The following is a 17,127-nucleotide window of genomic DNA, read 5'->3' as shown; positions in this document are numbered from 1 at the left end:
GAACACGGTGCTGTTGTAAGTGAAGCTTGGGTGTGCAGTGTTGTATTTATAATTGATATACAGCTGAATTAAGCCAGTTTGATGGATTACACTGCAGGCCGCAACAACAACACTCAAGTGCAACAACAACTCAGCAGCTAAATGAAAGGTCTCTCAACTGTGATTTCCACCTGCCTTCTTCTCTTTGGAACAATATAAAGCAGACCACACACAGGCCTGCCTGCTGTGTGTGTCTTGTCATGTTGTGGTATAGAAATGTGCAGTCTGTATAAACATTTCTGGGTGAGAGGAGAAGAAGACACAAGTCAAAAATTAGCACAGCATCTCCAAGCATTGTAAAAAAGCTCTGGAGCAGAAAGGAATTCTGGGAATGTTGTTCTCCAGAGCAGGTTCTGAAAGCTGCAGGATGACATCTCAGCTGTGTCCGTCCTCTCTGAAGCTAACACAAATCAAGACTCTCGACCTTTATAAAATAAACAAGCTTAGCTATTGCTTAATTGTTTACATGCTTTTCCTCCACCTCTGCACACCTCCCTATGCTATGATCAGGATCAGCTGTCAGGGTGATTTGCGAGTGTTAAATAGTCAGAGGCGAGGGCGGGGTACCGACTTTAAGATGAGATCATCGTCACCCAGAGTTCTTTTGGGTTATTGTCGACATGTTCTAGCACATGCTGGGTGTGACGCTAAAACGTGGCATCTGTCTGAATAAGCACCTCCAGCTGATCCTGACAAGTGGAGACAAACAGAGAAATAAGCACTTTTATTTCATTCAAGAAGCTATTCTGTCATTTTCTTTTACATATTTAGGTTTGAGCCTAATGTGCTTTCTTGGTGTCAGAGGAATCAGAAATACATGTTGACACAGTAAGACCCTATGTACCCTCTGTGGCCCACATATAAGGAGTTACCATAACAACAGACCCTGTAAATGTGTCTTCCTAATGGAAGAATACCCCAAGGGGAAAGATGGTTAAGGCTTCTTGCCGACCAAAACCACACACACACACCCTGCCATCAAGTCCCATTATATTCATATTAAGTGTAACCATATAAAATAACACCAACATTCAGAGTAATGTATTGCATTGTTGCCATTGTTATTTATTTTATTCGAAGCCGCTGGTAGCAGATAAGAAAACATTAGCTGTTGCTGCTGCCTTTTTTATCAGCTCACCTTGTAGATACTTAAGTAGCCGTCCATGTCTCTGCATGATGTCATTTATTGATTTTGCAGCTCAGCCGTGGCCACTAATCATCCGGAGTGATGCCTTTGTCGATCCAGACCTTAGGATTAATGCTTGAGTCCGTGAGACCGCGATGTGAGGTGACTGAATGCTGCTTAATATTCAGTGGGCGTTAAAATACAAAAACTGTAAATGCTCAGCTGCAATGGCTCCGGTTTGAATTCACAGTAGTAAAGTATACAATATTATGTTGGACTGTCAGGTTAGTTGTGAATTATGAATCAGCTATCACTCCCTTGTTTTCCGTGTCTGCTTTGTCACAGACATGTTTACTGTCACATTGTGGTGTACCACTAATCCAAGAATCTCTCTCTAACAGATTCAGACTGTGATGGTTTTAAGCTTGTCGTGTGGTTCCTCTTCTCAGAAACGGCAGTCCGTCTGCTTTGTGTGTAGTCTGGAATAATTGAAGAGCAGATCTGATTAACCGCGTGGCTTTTTGTTCTCTCTGCAGGGCGGGAATTGATGATGTGGAGACGGACGTGGTGGAGATTGAGGCGAAGCTCGACAAGGTACGAACCATGTTATGTCTGGAGATTGTGGTGCTCATTAAACTGTCAAATTCAAGAAATAGTATGCGTGTGTATGTTGTTCTACTGGTGTTATATTGTGTTTCTTCCACCATGTGTGTAGTGAAAATCACTCTCAAGCAAAGCATAATGCGCATTGTTGGAAAATTGAAGGAGGGTTGTTTCTTAATTAAATTCACATTGTTTGGATGAAAGACGCCACCAGATGTCCTATGTTGACGTTGTCTCAGAGCAGTGGCAACAGTATTTTCCTCTGTGTGTCTGTTGCTCTTTCATTTTTATATCTGTCTGTCTTTCTGTCATTCTCTATTATCTAAATGTCAGGGCTATTTTAACCAGGAAACCCTGCAGTCTTGAGTTATTGAATTAATAGATTCACTGATGGATATCACACACACACACACACACACACACACACACACACACACACACACACACACACACACACACACACACACACACACACACACACACACACACACACACACACACACACACACACACACACACACACACACACACACACACACACACACACACACACACACACACACACACACACACACACACACACACACACTGATTAATGTCACAGAGGAAGGTTTTTATTCTGTAGTACGAGAGCATCACACAGAAGCCCTGTGTTATCTGAGCATGTGATGTCCTTGTTTGTCCTGCTTAACCAGAGGAAAGGCTTTGAGCACCATCTACAATAAAACAAATAATGCTATTTAATAATGCTTTTTCAGACCATGTGGAAACACTTAGAAACACTAAACACTAAAACGTTAAACATTAAACACTTCTTAGAGGTTTTAGTTGCTCTGCATTGCATTGTAACGGCATAGAAATCTCAAAACGCTGACTTTTTATCTATACATCTATCTGTACATGATTAGTTAATTAATTAATTGCAAACTAGACAAAGAGAATGATTGATAGTTGCATCATTGTTACATACTATTAATTCAGTGGCTTCAATGTAAGAGCAGCCAGAATTGATGGCTAACTGTCTCTAGGGAAACTATAAGATGAGGTAATGCCTCTTTAGATAAGCTAATAGACCCAGAGAGCATTTAGAGGATGAGATAGTGTTAAGTGGTGACGCACCTTCTTTCCTCTTCTATCGCCCTTTGATTCAGTTTGTTTTGTTGTCTGTTTTTTCTATTCTTGCGTACTCTTCTCATGTCCTGCGTCTTCACATTAATAACATATGCAAATCAAGGTCCCTTACTAGATTACAGTCCGCTTGTGTAGCCGGTACATAATAAAACCTGATTTATATCCTCCTAAATTGATGAAGGGGTTATTAAGTTGATTGTGAGATTTTTTTCTTTTTGTTTATATCAGGTTTATGAATTGGTCCACCTTGTAAAAACCCATCTTCTAAATGACCGAACCAACAGGCGACACTTTGACATTTCACACAAATGTCCATGCCCCCCCATGCCCCCACCCGTCATGCATACAAATCACACATCCAGAGATTATTCCTGCCCCCCACAGGTCAGGACCCTCCATTGAACTATGAGCCCTGTTTGAAGGCCGATGAAAGATGACCAGTGTTGAGGGGGAGTTTCAATCAGTATGACTTGTTCTGTTCAGCAGGGGTCCTCACTCTGCGCGGTCAGGATGCTCTGAAGCTGCCTGAGGATGTTCTGGCAGCAATGAGGCTTTAAGAGTGACCATTTATGAGGTTGATGATGGCTGAACCTGCCTGCAGTGATGTTGACCATTATGGCCGGTGTGAAGACATTCAAAGCGGCCCCTTGTGATGCGTTTGGTCCCTAAAGCTAGATTCCCAAATGCCTGCACAGACATTTGAAAAAAGGCCCTTGGGTATTCTTGTGTATCGGCATGAAATAGGTTGCAGAAAGGCTTTAAACTGAATGAATTGATCTTGTTAAAGGTCTTAAAATAAAGGAATAAGAGGCAGATTTCTTAACATGTCAATAGTTAAACAATATACCTAGTATAAAACTCTCTTTGGAAATATGAAGTTTACCTTGATACAAATATGTTGACTCTTTAAAGCATAATGGAATGAAAGTATTTTTAGGGAAGCTAACTAGCAAAACGATCAATGCCATAGATAGACCATTTATAATTTGCCCGAAATTGATACTGTAACTATGTCAGTCCATTAACAGGGCGAGCTTTGGTCATGTGGTACCAGATGGGACACTTTGACTCCGAGTGGACCCCCGTGGTTCTTCCAGCCAATTTATCAGCAACCCCTGACACATGTACTGTGCCTCTAATGGCCGTGGTCAGACCCTGGGAGCTCTGTGCAGCACATGAGGAGATCAAACTCCCCCGTATCGGCCCGTTTGTTGACAGATATATTTTCAGACCAGCCCGAGAGCACCAGCAGGATTCATGCTGCCTTGTCTTTTGGATTCATAACAACGTCATTCATACACATGAATGTAAACATGTATACTGTGTAAGGCATATCAGATACATCTATACAATGTGCAGATAATTTCAGCAATGCTTACATATACATTACAAGCATTCATTTTGAGTCATGCTCTCATACAGTAAACCGTGCAGTTATCACTCTTCACTCCCTGGTTTCTCATCTCTGGCCTGTCGGCTACTCAGCAAACCACAGTCACATAGCGACAAGCTTGGGAACTCCTGCACCAAACGAGATAATTAAAGGTTTACTGCACTCTTTCTTCAGCACAACCCCTCACCAACACACACATGTTGTGATCCTGCAGTACACACAGCTGGGGCGGTGTGCTGGTAATGACAGCGTAGCGCTCTGTATCTTATCATATATCCCGTAAAGTGGGAAACTGCAGTGGAGGCCACTTCATGTGGTGTTTAGAGAGTATTTAATATCGTTGTGAACTGTCTGCACCTGGTAATATTATTATATATTAATATGTTAATTAGGTTTCTCAAACTCCTTCTGTACAGTGTTCTCAGTGTGAAATGTTCACACCAAAGCATTTTTAGCTCCTGTAGATGGAACTCGGAGAGTGCAGACATTCACCAAGGCGTATTTATCTGCCCCGTGATTCACTCCAACATTCAATGGGTTTTTCCTTGGCCGATTATGTACCAATCCATCAAGTGTCAGGAAAATTGGGACAGTAATTTTGTAATCCTTATAACAAACAATGAGACTGACCAGGAGACCAAGCCAAACACATAGTGTCCCCCGTCATAATAATAAAAAAATGGTATTACTTAATAGTGATTTTTAGTCATGCTAAATTCTTTACAATACCAGTGTCAGTCTGTAGGCCATAATTTAGCAAACTATTGAGAGTTAACTACTGAGGGATATATGAGTAAGTAAAGGAGAAAGTCAATGTAAACACATCTTGAGTCTTGAGGAAGATTTAAAGTCTAGAAGGCCATGTGCACATTATCATCTTATCCATTTTCTTTTTTTCTTTTTAAATGTTCATTTCTATCACATTGCTTAAAAAAATCCCAAATTATCATTTGGATTCCAGACAGGCCAGCTTCAAAAAGGCCTGCATTGGCCTTGATTCAGACACGAGGATTATTCTAAATGTGGGCTTCCTCTTTAATTCTGCATGTGACAAACAAGTCTTTTGATTTACGCCATCACTGTAGCTAGTATTATCCTAGCATTGCACGGTGGTAAACATGTGACTCTCTAAATAGACAGTGTTTTTGTTGTATATCTAAAGTGAGAATTCTTGTGTTTCTCTCCCACACAAGCTGGTGAAGCTGTGCAGTGGGATGATCGAGGCTGGCAGGGCCTACGTCAGCGCCAACAAGCTCTTTGTTAACGGCATCAAGGACCTGTCCCAGCAGTGCAAGAAAGAGGAGACGATATCGGTGAGTGGAGGTCGCGCAGTCTTTTAAAACTGACCTGAAATCTGTGCATGCCCTAAGGCACGTTTGAGGGTCTAAATAAATGACCACTCATCTATCTCGTCAAGGACATTCCTGTGATTCCCCACATGAAGAATACCAGCAGACCAGTATAAACAGTTGTGTCCAGACACAGAGTCATCCAGCTGTTTTAAACATGACAGATGTGACCACATGCACACAGAAGATGTTTATGCTGACCGTTTACATGGCTGGAAGCAGAGACATCTGAAACCTGCTTTATGACTTTCTTCTAAGAAAACATTTTGTCCAGATTTCCTGTCAGTACGGGTGTTGCCTGGTAGCTTTGAGGTCAAGCAGGAGAGACATAACCGTCTCCCAGACTATAACTATTCAATGTTAGGCTAAGGTCTTGATTCAATTTGATTTATCATGTGAAAAATAAGTATTGTTCGTATGGAAAGTGTGGTTACAATAACTGTGTCATCAACATTACAGGAATGCCTTGAAAAGTGTGGAGAGAGCCTCCAGGAGATTGTCAACTACCACATGGTAAGACACACACTCATACACAAACACACTGGTTTATGACAAAGGGAAGAGGTCAAGTGAAGTGTTGTTCTGACACACCCAGGTCTTCTTGGCATGTTACCTTCTTTCAGACATCCAGTCCCCCCTGGGTCCATCGTTGCAACACACACACACACACACACACACACACACACACACACACACACACACACACACACACACACACACACACACACACACACACACACACACACACACACACACACACACAACACACACACACACACACACACACACACACACACACACACACACACACACACACACACACACACACACACACACACACACACACACACACACACACACACACATACCATGTATTATACATCACTTCAGGGGACATTACATTGACTTACATACATTTCCTGGAGACTTATCCTAACCTTAACCATAACCAACACATGCCTAACCCTAACCCTTACCCTTAACCTTACCCTAACCCTAAACCTAACCAAGTCTTCACCCTAAAATGAATGATTCCCCTCATGGGGACCTCCATTTTGTCCCCATAAGGGAGGTGAGTCCCCACACGTGACTGTGTAAACAGATTTAGGTCCCCACAAGTATAGTAATGCTAGGCCACACACACACACACACACACACACACACACACACACACACACACACACACACACACACACACACACACACACACACACACACACACACACACACACACACACACACACACACACACACACACACACACACACACACACACACACACACACACACACACACACACACACACACACACACACACCAGATAATGTAACTGTGACCTCACTCTGTGACGGTGAATCTGTCCACACAGGCCACTCTACATGTGTGAGTCTGATTCAAACCACATGGTCCGACAAAAGCGTATAGGAACTATAATGCACAAATATTCAGACACATGTTGAACAACACACACTCACACGCATTCACGCTTTGTTCATATGACTCTCTCCTCATGACTAAGTATGATTAAAAAAATCTACTTTCTGGAAATGTGTTTTTTTTTTGTATTGGGAAGCCTAAAGGCAATTTTACAGTTAAAGAAAAAAAACATTTTAAAAAGTGTAAATCATTCACAGTTACATATGTATCTGTTTTATATTAGTAAACAGTAATGTGAGGTATTTGCCCTTCCATATGTCTGCATGATAAAATGAGTGTGATCAATATCAGTAAAAAGAAAGTTGAAATCAGGAATTATAACAATGAAACTGAGAACATGAGGGAGAAAAAGGAGCTGTATAAAATAGAAAGAAAAGACTGTGGGAAGGAAAGGAAAGGAATGAAGAGAAGTTTTAAGACCCAACAATCAACAGTGACTACAAATCCAAGTTTTCCCTTTTAGATAAATGTTTTCATGATTTCAACAATGTGAGTAAAATGGCATAATTTTGATATAAAAAATGTTGTTGTCCAAAGTTCTGATGAAGTTTCCAATTCAAAGCTTATATGAAGACTTAAAACATAAAGACCTTCATCTTATATATTGGACGTCAATACTCAAACGTGTATGTTTTCGAAAAGACACCCTATCATATTAACGCTGCTACCAGATTTGCTGGTTGGTATCCTTTTCATTTTTTAAATAAAATATATATGGCTTTGTTCCATCTGTCTGTCTGACTGTAACTTGACTACAGGCTGTTGTTATGTGAATTTAAAATCCCGTATATCCTCCACATAGTTTGGCTCAACTCACTTCAGGTACCAGGTCCTTTTCTAGGCTGGATTCTAAGCTGATCGGCATAGCAACGCCATGTGAAACTGTCATCATAACATCCAAACTCACACACCCAGGAACGTCTGTACACCATCAAATGCTACGGATAGGCGCCCATTTAATTGTTTTGCCCAGTGAACGAAAAACTGTGGTTACTATAGCAGGTTTCTTCCGAATGTCCCATGTGTCTCTCTGGCCAATCAATAGTCTGCAGTATTTTAAATCTAACTCCTACTAGATCAGCTTACTGAGAACCTTGACCGAGCTGGTACCAACAAATAGATAAAGCCCTGCCGTATCATGCAGTTGAAACGGGAACAACAGACCCTTATCAGCAACTCTTATCTTCCCCTTTTCACCCCTATTGTGCTTTGACCTTCTCAGAGGCTCTACTCTTCCCCATTTAGCTTTCTTTCACTGCACTGCTTCTGCTACATTATCTAAATGCACCCATTTGCTTTAATACAATCTAACTTAAAATAGGTATTTTTGTGGTAGGGTTTGATTAAACACATGTGCAGAACCTTGCAATTCAGCACACATTTAACACATTTCTGCTCTATTTATCCAGTTGAATAAATAGTGCAGAAAATCACAATCATTGAATACATAGGAAAAATCCTCCCATATTTATCTCTAAATTGTCTTTTTTCTCATATTTTACATTCATGCCCCCGCCTCCTTAACTCCGTTTCAATCCACCAAGGTCAAGCCTGTTTAACCCCTACAACCAAAACACTTCCCAGGAACGGCAGCTCATGCTTTTAAGGCTACTTGCTGTGTTGTTGTTTTTTTTGTCTCCACCTGTTTCTCCTCTCTGCCTCAACACAACCTCTCCCTTCATCTACTCCCACCACTCACTTACACATCACCAGAGATGTCCCACTGCTCCTCATTAACACCGGTGAATTACACTAATAGCTTGTACAGTATGGCAGACAGTATGAATGAAGGGATGGAGGGAGGCGAGGAAAAGACAGTGAAAGGAAATCTGTCTTTATTTGACTACCTACTGTGGCCTATTTCTGCTTTTCAAGATTCAAGATTCAATCGTTTTATTGTCATATGCACATCAATTACAGTGTAGAAATGGCAATGAAATTCTTCTGACTCGAGCTTCTCCAACAATGCAACATATATAATAAAATACAAAAATACAAATACAAAAATAGTGCAAGAAGTCTATATACATGTAAATAGAATATGATATGTACAAGAACAGAATATGAAATTAAATAATCTACATTAAGACACAATTAAATACGAGGCACAAAAGAAGCAGTTGCTACAGGGAAAGGAATACCAATACATCACTTCATATACAAATGTGTGTACTTTCAAACATATATAATTCCTACCCTTAATCTTAAGAGATTGAGAATTAAATCAAAGTGGATTTAAACAGATTTGAGATTGCAGTGTGCTCTATTGACACTGCATCAAGATGCTGGTTTGTGTCTCTACTGTTTTGGGCAACAAAGAGACATTAGAGGGGACTTCTACAGTAGCAGACATTAAGCTTAGAAGCTGGGATCCTTTGGGGACAAGAGTGCTGGGGAATGAGTGTAGACATGTTGTAGGATGGGTCATACCCAGGGCAGCATAATCCAGAGCAGGTTTGGGTCGAACATTTGGATTAGATGTAGATACACGTGTGTCCTAGATCAAACTGATGGAGCTGATTTAGATTATTTTTCAAGGTTTTAATTATTTCCGTGGGAACTGGCAGAAAGATAGTTCCACCCTGGAAAGTACCAATCCTTCACTTTGCACTGCACACATTTCATTTCAAATTCATGGTATGCTGTTTGACATAACAAGTTAAGCTGTCAATATAAATCATATAATAACTGTTGCATTGATAATATATTGAACAGCAAAGAGTAGATTTGTAGAAAAGGATCTGCAGGTGAAAACAAATGTATAGATGCCATTTAAAGAGAAGCAGCAATGATTTAAATCTAAAGCACACAACCAGAAAACCAGGCTCTTCAAGAAAATCATATGGATGCATGGCATGAACACACACACACACACACACACACACACACACACCACACACACACACACACACACACACACACACACACACACACACACACACACACACACACACACACACACACACACACACACACACCTCACTCACTCACTCACTCACTCACTCACTCACTCACTCACTCACTCACTCACTCACTCACTCACTCACTCACTCACTCACTCACTCACTCACTCACTCACTCACTCACTCACTCACTCACTCACTCACTCACTCACTCACTCACTCACTCAGCACTTGGATTAGGATGGGAGTGTTCCATAGACACATACATAAACAATGTATTCAACAATCACTGTTGGCAGCCTGTGGATTAAACTTTCGATAGAAACCCTAGTTAATAAACATACACATTGAGGATTACAGGCTTAGTCTGTGTATGTTTTTGCATCGGCGCAAGGCATTCTCATTGTCCTCGCACATGGACGCAGATCAGCAAGACATACTCTTGATAAAGATGGATGGTCAGCCCTTCTCTGTTTTCGTGGCATTATATTTGGATGTTGTCCAGAGATATAGAAATGGCAAATATAGAAATGGCAAATATAGAAATGCACATCCAGATAAAAATAATATTGCTTATCATGCACAAGAAATAGCAGAGGGGGACGAAGTAAGTGGAGGAGAGCTGAAGGACAGGAGTGTGAGATGATAGAAAATGGAAGAAAGGGCAATCCAATAGTTAACAGTAAGAGTAATCTAGGACCCTAAAGGTTAAGAGATGTGTTGAGGCAGCAGCTGAGTGAGTGCTCGTGTGTTCATCCTCATCTCTTCCCTCCCTGCCTGTGGCACAATCTGCCACAGCTATAATCTTGAAGGGTTCATATTGCCATCTTGTGGCGAGGCATAACAACTACAGCATTGCAAATGTCTTACTGTCATAATTTTTGTATCGATGTGCACTGTGGCATATGTTATTTAAAGAAAAGCTCATGTTTGACACCTGCGTTGCTTTCTCTATGAACAGATACTGTTTGACCAGGCTCAGAGGTCCATCAAGCAGCAGCTGCACACCTTTATTAAAGAGTGAGTATCTCATCAAAAGTGAAAGATTTGTCCTGCTGTTATAAAGTAATATCTAATGTTTTTACATAATAAGTCAAAACTGGTGTTGTGATGGAAATGGGCATCTTATTGCAGATATTGACTGTTTTGAATCTCAAAAATGGCCAATAATAACTCAAGTTAATAATTGCAAACTTAAAGACCTACATTTTCTTGTGTTTTTGTCCAAGGCATGATTCATTTTGTCCCACTTTGTTATTACATTTTCAACACACACATTTCGTTTTGTTCAGTTTAAGTATTAAAGCAAGCATAATAAACACTTTGAGAGAATCCTGTTCATACTTTAGAATGGAAAAGATGAAACTTACAAAACAAGAATGACAAAACTCACACGCTGGGGACATGAAGATAAATTGTATTATTTGTCTCTATTTCACTGCGTCTCTTTCAGGGATGTGCGTAAATTCAAGGACACCAAGAAGCAATTTGACCGGGTGCGTGAGGACATGGAGCTGGCCCAGGTGAAGAACGCCCAGGCACCCAGGAACAAAGTGCACGAGGCTGAAGAGGCCGCACAGGCCCTGGTCCTCAGCCGCAAAGCCTTCAGGCACCTGGCACTGGACTATGTACTACAGGTGAAACACACAGACACAGACACAGACACAGACACACACACACACACACACACACACACACACACACACACACACACACACACACACACACACACACACACACACACACACACACACACACACACACACACACACACACACACACACACACACACACACACACACACACACACACACACACACACACACACACACACACACACACACACACACACCAGAAATAACCTCCAGATTATATTACCTGTGATGTCCAGTAAGTGGCGCTGACACTCAACCACCTCTGATCCCAGACACAAAACTCTCAAAGACTCCTTGTAGCATACAATATTAAACTTACATGAAAATGTCTAAATTGTGCACCCAACCAGATATTGTAAAAAGAAAACTGTACTGTAATAAAAAAAAGTCCTAACTGACATTGTGATAACATTTTAACAAATGCTCGAATACCTTTCAGGTGGGTAATGTTTTTCTCAGAAATTAATGATGTACTAATTTGACCATATCATATACATATACTTTTTGGGAAATGAAAAGAGTACAAATATACACAATGAATAATACAGATGCACTATTTCTTAATGCTCTCAATGTGCCTTGTGTTAAAAGGTGCTATATAAATAAACTTGCCTTGCCCTGCCTTGACTTTTAAGGCTTTATGTACATTTGGAAATTCAATTGAATGCATCATTTCTTTAAATTAGATTAAATGACATGAAGCCTGCAGGAACTGGTTAGGTGGTTCTAAAAAGGCTCTACATCATCCCCTTTGTTTCAGATCAATGTGCTTCAGGCCAAGAAGAAGTTTGAAATCCTGGATGCAGTGAGTAACTTTATATATTTACTATAATTTCCTATTGGCATATCAGGATTATTGTATATATTCTTGTAAACGCACAGTTTTGCATATGGACAGAGCTCCTGTGGTGTGAGAAGGACCAGGTGTATTATCAGTGTGTCTGTGTGTCTGTGTGTCTCCTGCAGATGCTGTCCTTCATGCGCGCTCAGTACACTCTGTTCCAGCAGGGCTTCAACATATTGGATGAGATTGACCCCTATATGAAAAAACTGGCTGCACAGGTATAGCAAAACAAATAGAAATACTTATGCCTGGTACCAATATTTGTGTTACTGTTTTTGCTAAGTACCCTCTTATGATTACTTCTTTTGGCAAACCACGTACTGAATGGACAAATCAGTGCACTTCTGTTTAGTTAGTTGGACTACAATCTTTCTCATATGTCTGATCATGTAGAGTTGATAATGCTGCATTAATAAAGAACTGAAGATACCCTTCAATGTATTAGTTATTTGTAGACTTCCAAATAAGAGGATAACTCTTAAGAAATGTCCCAGTGACTGGACTGTGTTATCTGTGTTTGCCTATTTTTCTTTCTTTTACATTTTAAACGTTTGCTTGTTTACCTGTTTCATTAACTCTGCTGTTGTGTTCTGTGTGCAGCTGGATCAGCTGGTCATCGACTCGGCCATGGAGAAGAGGGAGCTGGAGCACAAACACGCCATCATCCAGCAGAGAGTGAGACAACAACACCACTCTTAATGTCTTGCACTTTCCAGGAATACATAACAAACAATGTGTGAAACCTTTAAACAAGAATGTTTAGCCACCACCGGTTTTTTTCTGCATTTATTCTATTCATAATCTGGCTAGTGTTCAAGACTTATTTGTATAAGGACCTAATATTCCTCAAAAACACAAGTCATATCAACATTGTTTGCTTTCAGTTAGCGTGACAGCAAACAAGTTAGTTCAGTAGAAGAAGCTTTATAAAAACACTTTTGAAAACATATTTATCTCTGTCTGTCTGAATATAAAATGTAGCTTGTCACAACAAAAACTAATCTTATGATAGCATCAAATGCCTTGTTTTTAAAATCGTCTTCCTTATTCAGGCAAAAGAATAGCTTTAGAAACAATACAATAAGGTTAATGTAGAGTGCAGTTCTCAGAAAATTAAGTTTGATGTATTTATTTTATAGGTGCTTCAGCTGAATTAAAACAATACTTTGAAACACCCTGCTCAACAGGCACAGATGCTCAGATTCTTCCATCTGTTACTTCGAGAGATGCCAAAAACATGGCGCTTTTCTGCTCGACCTCCCTTTAATCGATTCCGTGGCCAAGTGGAGGCAACGTGCCAGACACGGCTCACAGCAACAACACTTCCTCTTTAATCTGATAACCTAGCGCTGAGTGATGCTACTTGACTTTGTTTTTGTATTATTCAGTACTGAAACAGAGAGATTCTTTCATGAAATGAGAAACTATTTTCTTTGTGTGCTTCAAGGGCGCTCTGACTTAGCAAGCCACTTACGATACCTTTTTGAACATACCTTCTGACCTGATGTATTATAATAACATATTAGGTTCCAGTTATGGTAATTCAATTAGTGTTAAACTTGTTCTAATGCCTTTATCTCTCTGTCTCTCTCCTCACCTGGTTCTCCCCTGACCATGTCCGTCCTCCAGACTCTGATGCAGGTGAGAATATTGTTTTCTTTTTATACTTCCTTCATTAAACATTCCATACTGCAGCAGTGCAATACCACATATGACAATATTGTCAATTGTCAGGGTTTATTTAAAAGGTGAATGTTCCAGGAAATATATATAAAACAGGAAAACTTACTAAAAATAGGTGATAGACTGCTTTCCCGTTGCCAGTATACCAATAAGCCACAAGTGGCGAGTTGCTTTTGATGCCACAGAAGCAGTGTGCACTTTAAGCAGTGTGCACTTTAAGCATTTTTACATATAAATATGTCTTTCAAACTCTTACACCAGAGTTAGTGATTGCAGTGTGGTCTTTTTGACCTGCTCAGTTGTCAACCTAGATCACAATATATTCAAAGACAGACACTTTTTTTTAAACAACATAGACAGTAAAATAAGTATTAAATGTAACCCCTTTTCACATACAGATTGATAGATTTACGTTTCATTGGCTTTTATTTCTTGATAACGTCATTGGACAGTTATCTCACTTTACATGTGAATACGCACATTTCCTGGGGCCTATACTGCGAACCTGGTTCAACCTAACCTGGATATGTTTGAGTTAGCCGGTTGGCCTAATCCAAAACATACGCGCTCTCGCTAAACTGTCCTATGACGCTGGTTATCAAGTGGATCGCTCAAGCCAGCCGTGTCCTATCTAGTTAGGTGCGCGTTCACATGAAAGGGGTGGTATCTGGAGCATTCGACCAATCACAAACATGGAGAAGCGCACTGACAGCGCAGCGTCATACTTCCTGAATGAAAAGTGAACTTTAATACTAGTCAAAAAATGAAGAAGTTAAACTTTAAACATCCATGACTTAAACACTTTATCCAGGATCAAAGCCACAGAGCTGCACCTGCAAGGTGAATACAGCTGGTAACAGAAAAAGTGTTTGAATGCGTACATTAACAGGTTTATGACATCACTGCCCCGTCTAAAACACGATCTGACTTCAATTACATTTGTCTCGAGTGTTTCGTCAACTTATGTGATGCTTAAAATAATACTTCTGCATACAGTATGTGACACTGTGAGTGTTGCACGGCCAGATACGGCTCAGCTGACTCAGATAAGGAGATATATGATACATTATGAAGTGATATGCCGCGGACTGTACTTAATGTACTCTGATCCGGTTACTTATGTTGTGGCCGATATTTAAGTAAGCTTTCTTAACGCTAATGTTATAATAGTCAGATTGCTCTGAAGATGGAGGTGATATTCTATTAATGTTCACGTTCACACAGTCGGTGATTTTTGCCGGCCGTCTTTCCTGCGACGGCAGTTTTTCTGTATTTCCTTTCTCCTGTGATATGACTTGATCGCTTTAAACTCCGCACACTGAGCTCTGATTGGTCAGCAGGCGGTGCTTTCACTGAGTTGAGCTCTTAGCCTGCAACCTAACCTGGGGCCTATGCTACGAACCTGGTTCAACCTAACCTGGATATGTTTGAGTTAGCCGGTTGGCCTAATCCAAAACATACGCGCTCTCGCTAAACTGTACTACGACGCTGGTTATCAAGTGGATCGCTCAAGCCAGCCGTGTCCTATCTAGTTAGGTGCGCGTTCACATGAAAGGGGTGGTATTTGGAGCATTCGACCAATCACAAACATGGAGAAGCGCACTGACAGTGCAGCGTCATACTTCCTGAATGAAAAGTGAACTCTAATACTAGTCAAAAATGAAGAAGTTAAACTTTAAACATCCATGACTTAAACACTTTATCCAGGATAAAAGCCACATAGCTGCACCTGCAAGGTGAATACAGCTGGCAAAATAAAAAGTGTTTGAATGCGTACATTAACAGGTTTATGATCACTGCCCCGTCTAAAACACGATCTGACTTTAATTACATTTTTCTCGAGTGTTTCGTCAACTTATGTGTTGCTTAAAATAATATTTCTGCATACAGTATGTGACACTGTGAGTGTTGCACGGCCAGATACGGCTCAACTGACTCAGATAAGGAGATATATGATACATTATGAAGTGATATGCCGCGGACTGTACTTAATGTACTCTGATCCGGTTACTTATGTTGTGGCCGATATGTAAGTAAGCTTTCTTAACGCTAATGTTATAATAGTCAGATTTCTCTGAAGATGGAGGTGATATTCTATTCATGTTCACGTTCACACAGTCAGTGATATTTGCCGGCCGTCTTTCCTGCGACGGCAGTTTTTCTGTATTTCCTTTCTCCTGTAATATGACTTGATCGCTTTAAACTCCGCACACTGAGCTCTGATTGGTCAGCAGGCGGTGCTTTCACTGAGTTGAGCTCTTAAGGCCCTGACACACCAAGCAGTCACTAGCCGACGCTGAAGTCGGCTGTTGCCTGGCCGTGTTCTCCTGCGTTTTGGCCATGTGTCGCACGGGAACACACCGCACCGACTTCAGTGCGTGAGTGGCAATAACTCTCCTTACCAGCAGGCGGCGGTAGTGTGTATTCGTCATTCAAAAGAGGCAACAACCGGAAGACAGAGAAGAAGAAGAGTATCTTTTCTCCGTAATATCATACAGAGCTGGCCTCTCCTGGATCAAGGTGATGAGCAGGTCTTCGTTTGCATCATTCCAGATCGCCATGATGAGATGAAAATGAATAGCAGTCTGTGTGTGCCTTCTTAAATCGTTTGTTTAGGTCCCTCACTTCCGCTTCGCTTCTCATGCACTGATTTGCTAGCTGAACAGCCAATCAGAGTGATTATTTGGTCCGACTGCCAGTTGAATCGTAGTACCCCTCACTGCAGTGCGCAGTACCTCAAGCCCCTCCTTCTCAACCTTTGAGGCACGTGACTAACGGCCCCTCCTTCTCAACCTTTGAGGCAAGTGACTAACGGCCCCTCCTTCTCAACCTTTGAGGCACGTGACTAACGGCCCCTCCTTCTCAACCTTTGAGGCACGTACAATTAAAAAGTTAAAAAACAAAACAAATGAAGGCCCTTTCTTGAAGTCATAACTGAAATAATTGATGCAATTAACATGCAAA

The 17,127-nt window shown here is 40.8% G+C and overlaps 1 pseudogene; it reads left to right on the top strand.

The window, feature by feature from the left end:
* LOC117446255 (arf-GAP with coiled-coil, ANK repeat and PH domain-containing protein 3-like) overlaps positions 1-17,127 on the top strand; it is a 60,727-nt pseudogene that overhangs the window by 26,398 nt on the left and 17,202 nt on the right.

This window comes from Pseudochaenichthys georgianus, chromosome 5 (genome assembly GCF_902827115.2).
Source record: "Pseudochaenichthys georgianus chromosome 5, fPseGeo1.2, whole genome shotgun sequence".
NCBI classification, from domain to species: domain Eukaryota; kingdom Metazoa; phylum Chordata; class Actinopteri; order Perciformes; family Channichthyidae; genus Pseudochaenichthys; species Pseudochaenichthys georgianus.
This window is presented reverse-complemented; position numbering and strand designations above follow the sequence as displayed.